The sequence below is a fragment of the Ranitomeya variabilis genome, chromosome 5 (genome assembly GCF_051348905.1).
Source record: "Ranitomeya variabilis isolate aRanVar5 chromosome 5, aRanVar5.hap1, whole genome shotgun sequence".
NCBI classification, from domain to species: domain Eukaryota; kingdom Metazoa; phylum Chordata; class Amphibia; order Anura; family Dendrobatidae; genus Ranitomeya; species Ranitomeya variabilis.
In genome coordinates, this window is record NC_135236.1 from 602,215,065 (window position 1) to 602,229,798 (window position 14,734).

At 42.6% G+C, this 14,734-nt stretch overlaps 1 protein-coding gene across 1 annotated transcript in view; it reads left to right on the forward strand.

The window, feature by feature from the left end:
• Positions 1–343: 343 nt before the first annotated feature.
• Positions 344–14,734, forward strand: part of SAR1B (secretion associated Ras related GTPase 1B) — a 154,590-nt gene continuing 140,199 nt past the window's right edge. The window contains exon 1 of the mRNA XM_077266047.1: positions 344–580. The gene's annotated coding sequence lies outside the window, so the exon portion shown is untranslated. The remainder of the gene's footprint in view (positions 581–14,734) is intronic.

Below are 14,734 nucleotides of genomic sequence, written 5' to 3' on the forward strand. Positions count from 1 at the left end.
GTGGCAGAGCCACAGTACTGCAACGACCAGGACTCTGGGGCGCTGCACAACCCTGACTCAATCCTTAGGCATCATGACAGATATTAATGGTATAGTCAGCGCTTCCTCACTTCTGCTAAACTAAAAGCACTATTGTACCTGTAACATGTTTGCAGTTTTATAAAGGGTTTCTCAAAAAAGTAAAATCACGGCAACCCTGGAATGTCTTTTTAGCATATAGGAATTAACAACAGCCATTAGGGGAAAACATATACTTGTCAAGCTAGTCGCTGTGACTGACAAAACAGGTTGCCTTGATGTTTAGCATTGTACTGCGGTACCTGCACCAGTTCTAATAAGGGACACTCTGAACCCTGCTTACTATAGAGACGGCTGATCCAGTGACAAACCTGTGACAGGAGGGGATCACCGGACCTGCGACAATCAGCAGAAGCTGTGATCAGATGTGACAGTGCAGAGGTTGCTGCAGCAGGGGAGGAGACAACCTGATTCCTAGGGTTTGAGTGCTAGAGATCTTGTGACTGTACAGCAGGGAGCAAACACTGGATCACTGGATCACCTCATCCTGCTGCTGATTCAGGTGACACTTTGTCTTGTGGGTTTATGGATGAGAGGGGAAATGAAAGCAGCGGATGATCATTTGTTTTGCAATTTTAGGATGAAAACTTTAAACTTCTGCTTTAAACTTGCTCTGTTCAGGGAACTGTCCACTGCAAACCAATGCGACTGCTGAGCACAGAAAATAACATTTTAGGCAAAATGTAAACTTTTCTTTGTAGGCTTTTAGTTGTATGAGTAGATTTGATTACCATAACTGTATACTAGTGTTGTAATCTGCGTGCTATGAAGTGAAGGATATAAAGAGATACAAAGCCATTGTCACAAAGCATTGTGTGTGGTGGTTTTGTGGACTTCTGCACTTCATGTGTCAACAGGCAATTATGTACTATGTTCTTCTACGGCACACTGAGGATTCTGGAGGTCAGTGTCTGTTTTGTGTGGCCAGTGGTCTCTCAACAGGAATGTCTGAATAGCCTGAAAAATTAAGGTAGCGGGTTATGCCCTATTTCAGTACCTTAAAAGTGAAGCATGTGTGATTGAATTTGGCTGTTACCCAACAGAAAACAATCAGAATGGTGAAGTATACATTATTCATAGAGTCTTTGTGAGCATTCATTACATTTTTTTTAAACAATCATTTCTGTTCACAGTTTCATAGAGCTTCCATTTGTTTGTCAAGAATATTACTGCATGTACCAAAGTCACTTTTCTTTTTTGCCTTGTGTTTGCTGAAGTTATTTTGGCCCCAAATGTTTTAAAATTCATACATTTGGTGCAAAATAAATATTCTCTTAATTTTTGTTTTTAACCGTTTTAATTCTTTATGATGACACCTGTTAAATTTTGACTGTGCCAAAATAGAAACTCCACCAAAAACCTTTCTTCAGTCAGAGACTGGAGTGAGATGCCGCAAAAAAAAAATTTACATTTGGAAAAAGTTGTATTTCATGAATCTGTCTGAGAAACAGCAATGACGAATCGGGCCTAAGTCTATAGGGCTAAAACAAACAGGAAGTCTTACGGCACAGACTAATTGTAGGGGAAGAAAGCAGGGAGCGTAATGGGAGGACATAAGTACACATAGCATTGCTCTAAATATGAATAATACATTCAGTACTATTCAGGTGCAATCTAAGAATAAACAATTAAATCCGGTGACTCACAGATGAGATTTTTTCTGTGCCCATGTACTTTCCCTCTGTTTTCCATCTTTTTCCTCTATATTGACAATGCTGTAACATCTGTGCCAATTTGTGCCTCCTTTGTTTCTGCTTTGGCTGCTGGGCAACATCCTACCTTTGTTGCTTGTGATGCGTGACACTGCCAGAACTGCTTTATAGGGAACTATGTAGGTTTATTTTGGTCTATTATTATTATTATTATTATTTATATAGCACCATTAATTCCATGGTGCTGTACAAGAGAAGGTGTTACATCAAAATACAAATATCACTTACAGTAAACAAAACTAACAATGACAGACTGGTACAGAGGGAAGAGGACCCTGCCCTTGCGGGCTTACATTCTACAGGATTATGGGGAAGGAGACAGTAGGTCGAGGGTTGCAGTAGCTCCAATGGTGTTGAGGTGGCTGTGTGGTCTTTACAGGCTGTAAGCTTCTTTGAAGAGATGGGTTTTCATGTTTCTTTTGAAGGATCCAAAAATAGTGGATAACCGGATGTGTTGGGGCACTGAATTCCAGAGGATGGGTGATATTCGGGAGAAGTCTTGGAGGCGATTGGGTGAGGAGCGAATAAGCGTGGAGGAGAGGAGGAGGTCTTGGGAGGACCGGAGATTACGTGAGGGAAGATATTGAGAGATTAGTGTGGAAATATACGGCGGAGAAAGATTATGGATGGCTTTGTAGGTCAGTGTTAGTAATTTAAACTGGATACGCTGAGAAATTGGGAGCCAGTGAAGGGAATTGCAAAGAGGGGAAGCAGGAGTGTAGCGAGGAGAGAGATTAATTAGTCGGGCAGCAGAGTTAAGGATGGACTGGAGGGGTGCGAGAGTGTTAGAAGGTAGGCCACAGAGGAGTATGTTGCAGTAGTCGAGGTGGCAGATGATTAGGGCATGCACGAGCATTTTGGTAGAGTGTGGGTTGAGGAAAGGACGGATTCTGGAAATATTTTTGAGCTGGAGGCGACAGGAGGTGGCGAGAGCTTGGATGTGCGGTTTGAAGGACAGGGCAGAGTCAAGGGTTACTCCGAGGCAGCGGATTTTGGGGACAGGGGAAAGTGTGATTTCATTTATTTTGATAGATAGATCAGGTAGGGAAGATATGCGAGATGGAGTTAAGATAATTAGTTCAGATTTGTCCACATTGAGCTTGAGAAAGCGAGAGGAGAAGAAGGAGAATATGGCTGATAGACACTCTGGGATTCTGGAGATCAGAGAGGTGACATCTGGGCCAGAGAGGTAGATCTGAGTGTCATTAGCATATAGATGGTACTGGAAGCCATAGGACCTTATGAGTTGTCCCAGGCCGAGTGTATAGATTGAGAAGAGTAAGGGTCCTAGGACAGAGCCTTGAGGGACACCAACAGAGAGGGGGCGAGATGAAGAGGTAATATGGGAGTAGGAAACGCTAAATGTGCGGTTGGCAAGGTATGAAGAGATCCAAGATAGGGCAAGGTCTTTGACCCCAAAGGAAGAGAGGATCTGTAGTAGGAGGCAGTGGTCAACTGTGTCGAAGGCAGAGGACAGGTCTAGGAGGAGGAGTATAGAGAATTGTCTGTTAGCTTTGGCTGTAGGTAAGTCGTTAGTAATTTTGGTCAGGGCAGTCTCAGTGGAATGGTGGGGACAGAAGCCAGATTGTAGGTTGTCAAAGAGAGAGTTAGATGCAAAGTGAGAGGAAAGTTCAGCATGGACGTGCTGCTCAAGGAGTTTGGATGCAAATGGGAGCAAAGATATGGGGCGATAGCTGGACATACCGCTTGGGTCAAGGGATGGCTTTTTGAGGATAGGTGTGATTGTGGCATGTTTGAAGGCAGAGGGGAAGGTACCAGAAGTTAGTGAAAGGTTGAAGAGATGGGTTAGGGATGGGATTAGTGTGGTGGTGAGGTTGGGGAGGAGGTGGGATGGGATGGGGTCAAGTGCACAAGTGGTGAGGTGTGATTTGGAGAGAAGATGAGCAAGCTCCCCTTCAGAGATTTTGGAGAGTGAAGTTATGGAGTTTGGGCATTGGTCTCTCATACAAAGGGGTTGTGGTGGTTGGACAACAAAGACTTGCCTTGTTTGGTCTATCTTGTTTTTGAAGTGCGTGGCAAAGTCCTCGGCAACGATTAGAGAAGTCGGAGGGGGCAGTGGTGGGCGGAGGAGGGAGTTAAAAGTGTTGAACAACTGTTTGGGGTTGTGGGATAAGGAAGATACGAGGGTTGTGAAGTAGGCTTGTTTAGCAGAGGTGAGAGCTGATTTGAATGCCAGTGTTGCTTGTTTGAGTGCAGTGAAATCATCTTGTGAATGCGTTTTCTCCCAACGCCGTTCTGCAAATCTCGATACTTGCCAAAGCTTTTTAGTGATGTTATTGTGCCAGGGTTGTCTATTGGTTCGTCGCGCTCTGCTATGCATGACAGGGGCAACCGTGTCAATAGCTGATGCAAAAGTGGCATTGTAGAAAGCAGTGGCAGTGTCTGTGTCGTGGAGTGAGGATATAGAGGACAGTGGTAGGATAGAGTCAGAGAGTGTGTGGGTGTCTAGGTGTGCGAGGTTCCTGCGTGGGTGCGCATGATGCTGGACATGGGTGACAGGTGAGGAGGACAGGGATGAGAAAGTGAGTAGATAGTGGTCAGATAGAGGGAGAGGGGAGGTTGTGAAGTTAGATAGGGAGCATAAACGGGTGAAGACCAGGTCTAATATGTGTCCGTCTGTGTGGGTGGCTGAGGAGGACCACTGAGTAAGTCCAAAGGATGAAGTAAGGGACAGGAGTTTGGAGGCTGCTGACTGGTGGGTGTCAATGGGGATATTGAAGTCACCCATGATGATGGTGGGAATGTCAGCAGAGAGAAAGTGAAGGAGCCAGGTGGAGAATTGGTCAATAAAGGCAGTGGTCGGGCCCGGAGGTCGGTATATGATGGCCATTTGGAGGTTGTAGGGGGAGTAGATGCGGACAGAGTGGACTTCAAAAGAGGGGAGGATAAGGGAGGGTAGAGGTGGGATTGGGTTAAAGGTACAGTTGGAAGAAAGGAGAAGGCCCACTCCTCCACCATGTTTGTTGCCAGGGTGAGGAGTGTGGGTGAAGTGGAGGCCATCGTAACATAGTGCAGCAGGGGAGGCTATGTCAGAGGATGTCAGCCATGTTTCGGTGATGCCCAGAAAAAAAAGATTACGAGTGGTAAAGAGGTCGTGAATCATGTGGAGTTTATTGCAGATGGAGCGGGCATTCCATAGTGATCCAGAGAGAGGGTGCAGGGGGGTGGGCGTCATGGGCATGGATTTGAGGTGGGCAAGATTTCGGGTGTTTATATTGGGTTGGGAGCGATATGAGGGTACGGGAGGTATGAGCTGTGGGGTCCAGGATTGGGAGATATGTCTCCAGCACTGAGGAGAAGCAGAGAGAGACAGAGCAGGTGGGAGAAGGAGAGTGGGCGGCTTGCTTTGTGTGTTATTAGGAGAGATCTGAGGTTGAGGAGCAGGTCAGCAGAGGAGGTCAGGTGGGGAGGCAGGAGGGAAGGAGAGATTATTACTTGGATAGGGGGTGCTGGGGTTTGAGGATAGTGAAGGAGAGTGAGGAGTAAGGGAGCCAGAACTGTTAGAGCGTATGTCAGCATGATGAGAATAAGTATGGCGGAAAGGGAATGAAATTTAGTACAGTTATTAACAGTGGTTAGTCTTACCTTCTGCTCATTTCTGGCATATTTCTGCTATAATATTTGCAGTTATCCTTTAAGAGACATCCTTATAGAGACAGACCAAGGTCCAGACAGACCTGTGTCTCTGAATTTATAACAGGCTAAGGGCTCATGAAATAGGCCAGGTGTGATCAGGAGGGAGGGGCAGCAGGAAGACTGGTCACAGACACAGGAGGGGATTAGTTAGAAGTCAGAAGGGAAAATGCTAGGGGAAATAGATCCAAATGTAAAGATAAAGCCAAACTGTGTATTGGCATCAAGGAATTAAAATGAGAAAACATGCAGGGGAAGAAAAAAAAAAAAAAAAACAGTCATAGCAGCCAGCGGACATACCAGGAAGAAATAGCAGGGTGAGGAAGATCAGGAAAGTTGGGTGATGGTGATGGGATTGGGGTAGCAGCCAGCGGACATACCAGGAAGAAATAGCAGGGTGAGGAAGATCAGGAAAGTTGGGTGATGGTGATGGGATTGGGGTAGCAGCCAGCGGACATACCTGGTGATGAAATCCGTATTGTAGTTGTTGTGTAATCTTTATTTTCAGCTTTGAGTTAATGATATCATGCTCATGCTCCGGGCGGCCTGTGGAGGTCTGCTTGAGGTGCTCTGACTAGCTATTCATAATGCAGACTGCTGACCAGGTCTAGGGTTTGATCACTCCTTCCTGAGTGTTCTGGAAGGGGTAGTTGTAAAGGAGGGCCAGGACAGTAGTCATGGCTGAGTGTCTCGGGCATCGCATGCCCTGGCCTCCCTCTACAGGAAAAGGTATCTCTCCCCTTGCGATTAGTACTCACAGTGCTGTCAGCGTCTCCTTTGCTGCGCTGACTTAAAGTGGTTCCTGGATCCCAATGAGTAGAGACACAGTCTAGGGAAACTCTTAACTGAACAAATGTATTTGCTCCAGGACACAGCACATCCACGTAGTTTTCAGTGTTTTCATCACAGTAAAGACGGCACATTACTTCACTTTTCCCTTCACTGTTCCTTATGTCACTAAGGCTGGGTTCACACTGCGTTGAACCCGTCCATTAGACGGACTACGTTACACCGCGGCATAAACGCGCTGTAACGTAGTCCTTAACGGCCGCCATTAATTCCTATGTCGGACGCATCGCTAGTGCATGCCCACAATGGGCGTGCGCTAGGGATGTGCCATCATTGAGTGACGGACCCTGAGATGCGGGCTGCAGCGTTTCCGGGTCCGTCACTGCTAGCGCAAATAGAGCTAGCAGATGCTCTATCTGCGCTAGCGTGCTGCCATACCGGCACTTCCGTTTACAGCAGCCCGTTACCGTATGTGTTGAACGGGCTGCTGTAAATGTAGTGTGAACCCAGCCTTAGTGTTTCCGCGGGTCGGGGCATCCCAGACGGTCCCTCAGTGTCCTCCCTGTAAAGCATTATGCATAGGATAGGAAACAAAGAAAACCCCCTAGAAGGGAATAGTGCTGGCCACAGACGATTCTGTCTGATTCTTCTTTAGTTTTTCTACCGTCTTTGTCAATACTCATATGAGGCAGATTCTCTGAACATTCAGGTTGCACAGGTAATCCAGATCCTCCAGGATGTCACATGCATACCTGTTGTCCCAAAAACAAGAACTAATGTGTCTCCCATGGAGCAGCTACCATTACACAGGCTGTTACACAAGCAAAGATTGACAGAGTCAGAGAAAGGCGCTTCATTGTGTGAGGTGAGAAAGGTGAATCACTGAAAAAGCCCTACAAAATCACCTCCAGAGGGCCACCACTGTGCATGTTATGACTAAACAATAATAGTCTCCATGAGGGTGGCATTAAGGCAGAAAATCCTGAAGTGGAGGACTGCCGTGGCAATGAAAGTGGCTGGTTCCAGTGACCCAACCAGATTCAGAGACAATATGAAGAACTGTTCACGTTTGCAATTTCCGCCTCATATTCTATTAACCAAAATAAATAATTCCCAATAATTCCTGTGTGTGTGTGTATGTATGTGTTTGTTTGACATCACTTGTGTTAAATTTTTATGAGGAACAGGATCTCTCTGTAAGGACTCGTTCACACTGGCAAGTACTCACCGTATAACTCCGACTCGTGGTATCCAATATTTCATTGGAAAGCACTCACTCCAATATTATACTATGGAGCAGAGCTGACTAGAGTTTATTTTCTCATGCCAAAATATCATGAGAAAAAAATCACTGCATGGAGTCCGATCCTCGCTGACTCACATCATGGAGAAGTTGGAGAATTTTAGTTCTCCATATTCCAACAGTGTGAAGAAACATGGACAACACTCATACCATGTTTATTCAACTGGGCTGTTCGCATGTAAAAAAAATGGACACACAGATGACAAATGGGTTGTTTACTGATGTCATATGTATGAATATACAAATTAAAAATCATGTTTTTTGGGGATGAAGATCGAAGTTTTTTTTAACACTCTTCTGAACTTAACCTAAAAGAAATGTAAAAATGTATTCACTGCAGTAACAGTTTTGTGATATGTTTCTCTTCACACAAATCCTGGGTTCATCCACCAATATTAATAATTGTCAATTAAAATCCTTGTAATGTTTACTCAAAAGATAGTAGCTAAATTAATAAAGTGTTGGTTTCTGTTGTTTACCCTGTATTACACCCATGTTGACAAATGTATTAAATAGATTATGCCAACTTGCAAACTGTAAGGACCCAAGATGCAATTAGAGCGGACTCTAATTGTTACATAGCTGCACATAGACCCTGTGACAGATGCAATAGCATCTATTTGTTTGAGGAGAGCAAGAAATGTGTGTATGCGCTATCATCAAATTATTTTATTTGACATTTGGCACTGTTTGGAATTTATTTTCCTGCACAAAGCATTAAAATATGAATGAAAAAGAGAAGATATACTGTACATAGAGTGTATGGAAATTTCATGTAAATAGTAGACTTCTGTATTTTTTTATAGTTAATTTCATAAACATCAAAACTTAATATCAGCCAACATTAATTATTAGTTATCACTACATATTTAGTAAGTACACTGTAAAAATAAATGTTGGAAATGTGGTGATATGGAACGTGCCCTATGCATGCTAAAACCCCTTAAAGACCAGTGCCATACACGTACGCAGAGGATGGCTGTGATATTCTAACAGCTCCTATCTCCGCTTTAATCACGGCAGTCAGCGGCCCTGTGACACAATTGTGGGGCACCCATGAGTTGCCATGATGTCCTAGGAGTTTGCTGAAGACCTATGTTCATGTCATGATGGTACGCCTAGAAATGTCAGCTTCTGGCTGGTGTTCATAAGAGACTTGTGCTACAGTTGTGCTCAAAAGTTTACATACCCCGGCAGAATTTTTGCTTTCTTGAACTTTTTTTCCAGAGAATATGAATGATAACACCAAAACTTTGTCTACGGTTTAACTATCTTTTACTGTATTTCTGTTGGCAATTCTTTTGTTTCCCCATGACTCACAATCCAGAAATGTCAGTGGCTGGATGAAAGATGCAAAAGCCTGTCTGGATCCCACTCAGCTTCTATGCACATACACTGATTAGAAGTTAACAGGTCACAGGTGATGATGGTACCTTTAGTAGCCATTCAAACCCATTTGTGTCAACTTCTGTGCATGTTATCAAGCCAAAATCACCAGGGTATGTAAACTTTTGATCAGGGTCATTTGGATGTTTTGGGTTGTCATTATGATTTAAAAAGAGAAAACACAGTAGTTTGACAATAAACGGTTTCACCCAACCACTAACCATGAGTGGAGAAAAAGTTTTGGTGTTATCATTCATATTCTCTGAAAAAAGGCCAAGAAAGCAAAAATTCTGCCGGGGTATGTAAACTTTTGAGCACAACTGTATATACAGCAATACTGTGTGATTGCAGTGTCAGGTCCATTAAGTGACTAACAAATGCAGTAAAAAGGTGAAAAAAGTGTAAAAAAATATTTTAAAAAATTAAGAAACATTGAAATATGAATCATCCTCCCTTTCCCCATTGAAAAAAACTAAAATTAAAAAAGCTAAAATACACATATGCAGTATAAAAGTCTGGCTTATTAAAATATAAAATTAACGTGTAACTTATAATTAATGTAAAATAACATATAACTCTGCCCTTCACCTCTCCAAACAAGCCTACTTTAACACCCTTATCATCTCACTATGCAACATTCCTAAATGACTGTGTTGCTAAAAAGAATTGATGCCGCGCTTAAAGATATGCCACTAGTAGGAGGGCATATAAAAAACAGATGGAATCCCACACTAGCACTGCTAAATATGCCCAGATAATGCAGTACGGCGTGAAGTATAGGTATGCAATGCAAGCCTGTACCGTACTATATGGTGTCCTGCACCAGTTGCTCATGTCTGACTTACCAGACTGCCGAGGACACCATATAATACCGTGCAGGCTTGCATTGTATACCTATACTTCACGCCATACTGCATTATCTGGGCATATTTAGCAATGCTAGTGGGGGATTCCATCTGTTTTTTTACATGCCCTCCTACTAGTGGCATATCCTTAAGCGCGGCATCAATTCTTTTTAGCAACAATGTTTATGATTGTCGCAGCTTCGGCACCCGGTTGCTTTGATTCCAGCTGCTAAAGATATTATTCAGACTAGTGAGCGCTGGTGTTTTTTCTTTCCACATAGTCCTAAATGACTATTTAAAACTTTTCACTCCCCCCTCAGTCCTAAAGGACAGGCCCCAATTACTAACCTCTGCACTGATGAACAGAAAATTGTCTCCCAATTACCAAATAACTTGCATCTTCTTCTCTCCCATATATCACCAATTTCACTATCCGCTTTTGAACAGGTCAGAGAAGAAGAGGTTACAAGGCCCCTCACTTCTTCTTGGCCCTATTATCTGCAATAGTGTAGTGACCCTATTCCCTCTCACCTTTTCCAGTCCCTTTCCCTTGCTTTCAATACTTACCTAACTAAAATATTTAACCTATCTTTTTCTTCCTTATCTTTCTGTCCTCTTTCAAACACACCATCACAACCCGTTACTAGAAAAAACTTCCCCCGAGCTTAGCTGCTTACCAAATACCTGCTTCTGTCTCCAATCTTCCTTTTATCTCTAAGCTTCTGGAATGCTTAAGGTACCTTCACACGAAACGACTTTACAACGAAAACGACAACGATCCGTGACGTTGCAGCATCCTGGATAGCGATATCGTTGTGTGACACGCAGCAGCGATCTGGATCCTGCTGTGATATCGCTGGTCGTTGATTAAAGTTCAGAACTTTATTTGGTCGTCAGATCGGCGTGTATCGTCGTGTTTGAAAGCAAAAGCAACGATGCCAGCAATGTTAAACATGGAGCTAACGACCTGTGAGAACGATAAGTGCGTCACCGCTACGTCACAGGATCGCTCCTGCGTCGTTCTGGAGCTGCTGTGTTTGACATCTCTTACAGCGATGTAAACAGCGACGCTGCAGCGATCGGATCGTTGTCGTTCTCGTTGTAAAGTCGTTTCGTGTGAAGGTACCTTTAGTTCACTATCAATCAGATCACTCTCTGACCCTGTACAATCCAGCTTCTGCTCATTACACTTAACAGAAACTGCCCTTACTCAAGTCTCTAACAATCTACAAGACTTGAAACAGAGTTCATGGCATAGCACAGTTTTGGGGAACGGTGCGGCTCAGATTAAACCACCTGAACAAGTCTTTGCCAAACTTGGCCATTGATTTTTTGGAAGTTTCTGAAATTCTCAAGACAATAGTAAAGTTCTTGATAAAACTGCTAGAACACTTTGAATTATATGAGGAAAAAGATTTCAACATTTCTGAAAACAAAAGTATATCAGCATGATGAAAAGCTTTCTCATGAAACTTCAATCTGATGAGATACATGATGGTGAAGTTCATTAAGCAGGGGTGACAACTTTGAATCAATACATTTCTAATTAACATTTTAAGAGAGAAGCAGAATTATGTGTTTTGACCTAGTGTACAGAAATGTGTAAATCCGACCTTAAACACCATAAAAACATAGCCAAAAAAACAAATTGTGGGTTTTTTTTTACTATTTTACTATTTTTTTTTTCAAATTTTTCCCTTTAACTTTATGGTAATTTGAAAGGTAATATTCAAAAAAATAACTTGTCCTACAAAAATCAAGCCCGCATACCACTATAAAAATAAAGAGGTTATAAATTAGGCTGGCTATCATCACTATAAAAAAATGCCAAACATGTGGGCGCTAAATGTTTAAATGTTGTTTAGACACACTGGGGCTCAGAAGGGAGGGGGGCATTTAGATTTGGGAGTGCAAAATTTCCTGAATTTCTCTTGGGGAGCGTGAAGCCATTTAACTTTTGCAGAGCCTTTGTGCTACCAATAACATGGAAGCCCCCTATATTACCGTTAACACATGATGGACCTGAGTGGGGACTTGCTTTTTTGTGGATTTAGTTGAAGCATTTATTAGGAACATTTTACATAACGTTTGAGATCACATTTATCTGTCACTCTACGCTGAGGACTTTGGGGTTTCCATCTAAATCTCTGAGTGACGTGACAGAAGTAACCCCCGAGGGATCCATTCGATCCATTCACTATAATGAGGCAGCAGATTTACTCTGGACTACGTCTGGCCTCTGTTCAATGGTGACCTTATCAGAAGTGCACAAAACTGTGGCCGACGGCACTTTTATGCAATCCTAAAAAGACGGACACCGCTGGATCACAGGTCCTATGGTGCCCACAGTTCCTCCATCTGCCTCACTATAGGGAATCTTCCACTGAGGGTTCTGTCTACATCACGTATTTCAGAGCTTTACACAGAAACCCCGGTGTAAGCACTCAGCGCAGAGTGCAGGATAAGTGTGCGCCAAGCCTTACTGCGATCTTTGGGAGGCAGAATGAAAAACATCAACAGCATGTGAAGAATTGGTTTTATTTATTTTTTGCGCCATTCCACGTGCAGTATAAGTGATTAGGCAACTTTATTCTTTGGGTCGGTGCGATTACAGCGATACCAGAGATATATCGGGTTTTTATATTTGGCAGCTGTCACACACTAAAAGACGCTTTTTATTGCAAAAACTAGTTCTAGCATCACCATATTTGGAGAGCTATAATTTTTTCATATCTTGGCTGACAGAGTCATGTTATAGCTTGTTTTTTGCAGGATCAACTGACGTTTTTATTGGTACCATTTTCGGGCACATGACATTTTTTGATCGGTTTCTATTTCGATTTTTGGGAGACAGAATGAGCAAAAACCAGCAATTCAGTAATTGCTTTTTTTTTATGTACCGTTCCGAATGTGGTAAAATTGATAAGAAAGCTTTATTTTTCCAGTCAGTATGATTACAGCGATACAATAGTTATATATTTTTTCATGTTTTGGCGCTTTTACACAATAAAAACTATCTTATATAAAATTATTATTTTTGCATCCCTTTATTCTGAGAACTATAACTTTTTCAGCGGTACAATTTTCGTTTTTCAAACGAAAATTACACTGTGCAGAGGTTTTATTACGAATCACTCCATTTATAGAGGTTTATACATATGGAGCCTGTAAACTAGTAAGTACCGAATAATGATGATGGAAATACTGTACCGACCAAAAGTTTGGACACACCTTCTCATTTAAAGATTTTTCTGTATTTTCAAGACTATGAAAATTGTACATTCACACTGAAGGCATCAAAACTATGAATTAACACATGTGGAATTTTATACTTAACAAAAAAGTGTGAAACAACTGAAATTATGTCTTATATTCTAGGTTCTTCAAAGTAGCCACTTTTTGCTTTGATGACTGCTTTGCACACTCTTGGCATTCTCTTGATGAGCTTCAAGAAGTAGTCACCAGGAATGGTCTTCCAACAATCTTGAAGGAGTTCCCAAAGATGCTTAGCACTTGTTGGCCCTTTTTGCCTTCACTCTGCGGTCCAGCTCACCCCAAACCATCTCGATTGGGTTCAGGTCTGGTGACTGTGGAGGCCAGGTCATCTGGCGTAGTACCCCATCACTCTCCTTCTTGGTCAAATAGCCCTTACACAGCCTGGAGGTGTGTTTTGGGTCATTGTCCTGTTGAAAAATAAATGATGGTCCAACTAAACGCAAACCGGACGGAATAGCATGCTGCTGCAAGATGCTGTGGTAGCCATGCTGGTTCAGTATGCCTACAATTTTGAATAAATCCCCAACAGTGTCACCAGCAAAGCACCCCCACACCATCACACCTCCTCCTCCATGCTTCATGGTATGAACCAGGCATGTAGAGTCCATTCGTTCACCTTTTCTGCGTCGCACAAAGACACGGTGGTTAGTACCAAAGATCTCAAATTTGGACTCATCAGACCAAAGCACAGATTTCCACTGGTCTAATGTCCATACCTTGTGTTCTTTAGCCCAAACAAGTTTCTTCGCTTGTTGCCTGTCCTTAGCAGTGGTTTCCTATCAGCTATTTTACCATAAAGGCCTGCTGCACAAAGTCTCCTCTTAACAGTTGTTGTAGAGATGTGTCTGCTGCTAGAACTCTGTGTGGCATTGACCTGGTCTCTAATCTGAGCTGCTGGTAACCTGTGATTTCTGAGGCTGGTGACTCGGATAAACTTATCCTCAGAAGCAGAGGTGACTCTTGGTCTTCCTTTCCTGGGGCGTTCCTCATGTGAGCCAGTTTCTTTGCAGCGCTTGATGTTTTTTTCCACTGCACTTGGGGACACTTTCAAAGTTTTCCCAATTTTTTGGACTGACTGACCTTCATTTCTTAAAGTAATGATGGCCACTCGTTTTTCTTTACTTAGCTGCTTTTTTCTTGCCATAATACAAATTCTAACAGTCTATTCAGTAGGACTATCAGCTGTGTATCAACCAGACTTCTGCACAACACAACTGATGGTCCCAACACCATTTATAAGGCAAGAAATCCCACTTATTAAACCTGACAGGGTACATCTGTGAAGTGAAAACCATTCCCGGTGACTACCTCTTGAAGCTCATCAAGAGAATACCAAGAGTGTGCAAAGCAGTCATCAAAGAAAAGGTGGCTACTTTGAAGAACCTAGAATATAAGACATAATTTTAGTTGTTTCACACTTTTTTGTTAAGTATATAATTCCACATGTGTTAATTCATAGTTTTGATGCCTTCAGTGTGAATGTACAATTTTCATAGTCATGAAAATTCTGAAAAATCTTTAAATGAGAAGGTGTGTCCAAACTTTTGGTCTGTACTGTATTTCCATCATCAATATTCGGTACTTGCTAGTTTACAGGCTCCATATGTGTAAACCCCTATAAATGGAGTGATTCGTAATAAAACCTCTGCACAGTGTATTTTTCATTTTCTGTTTAGCATGTGTTGCCATCT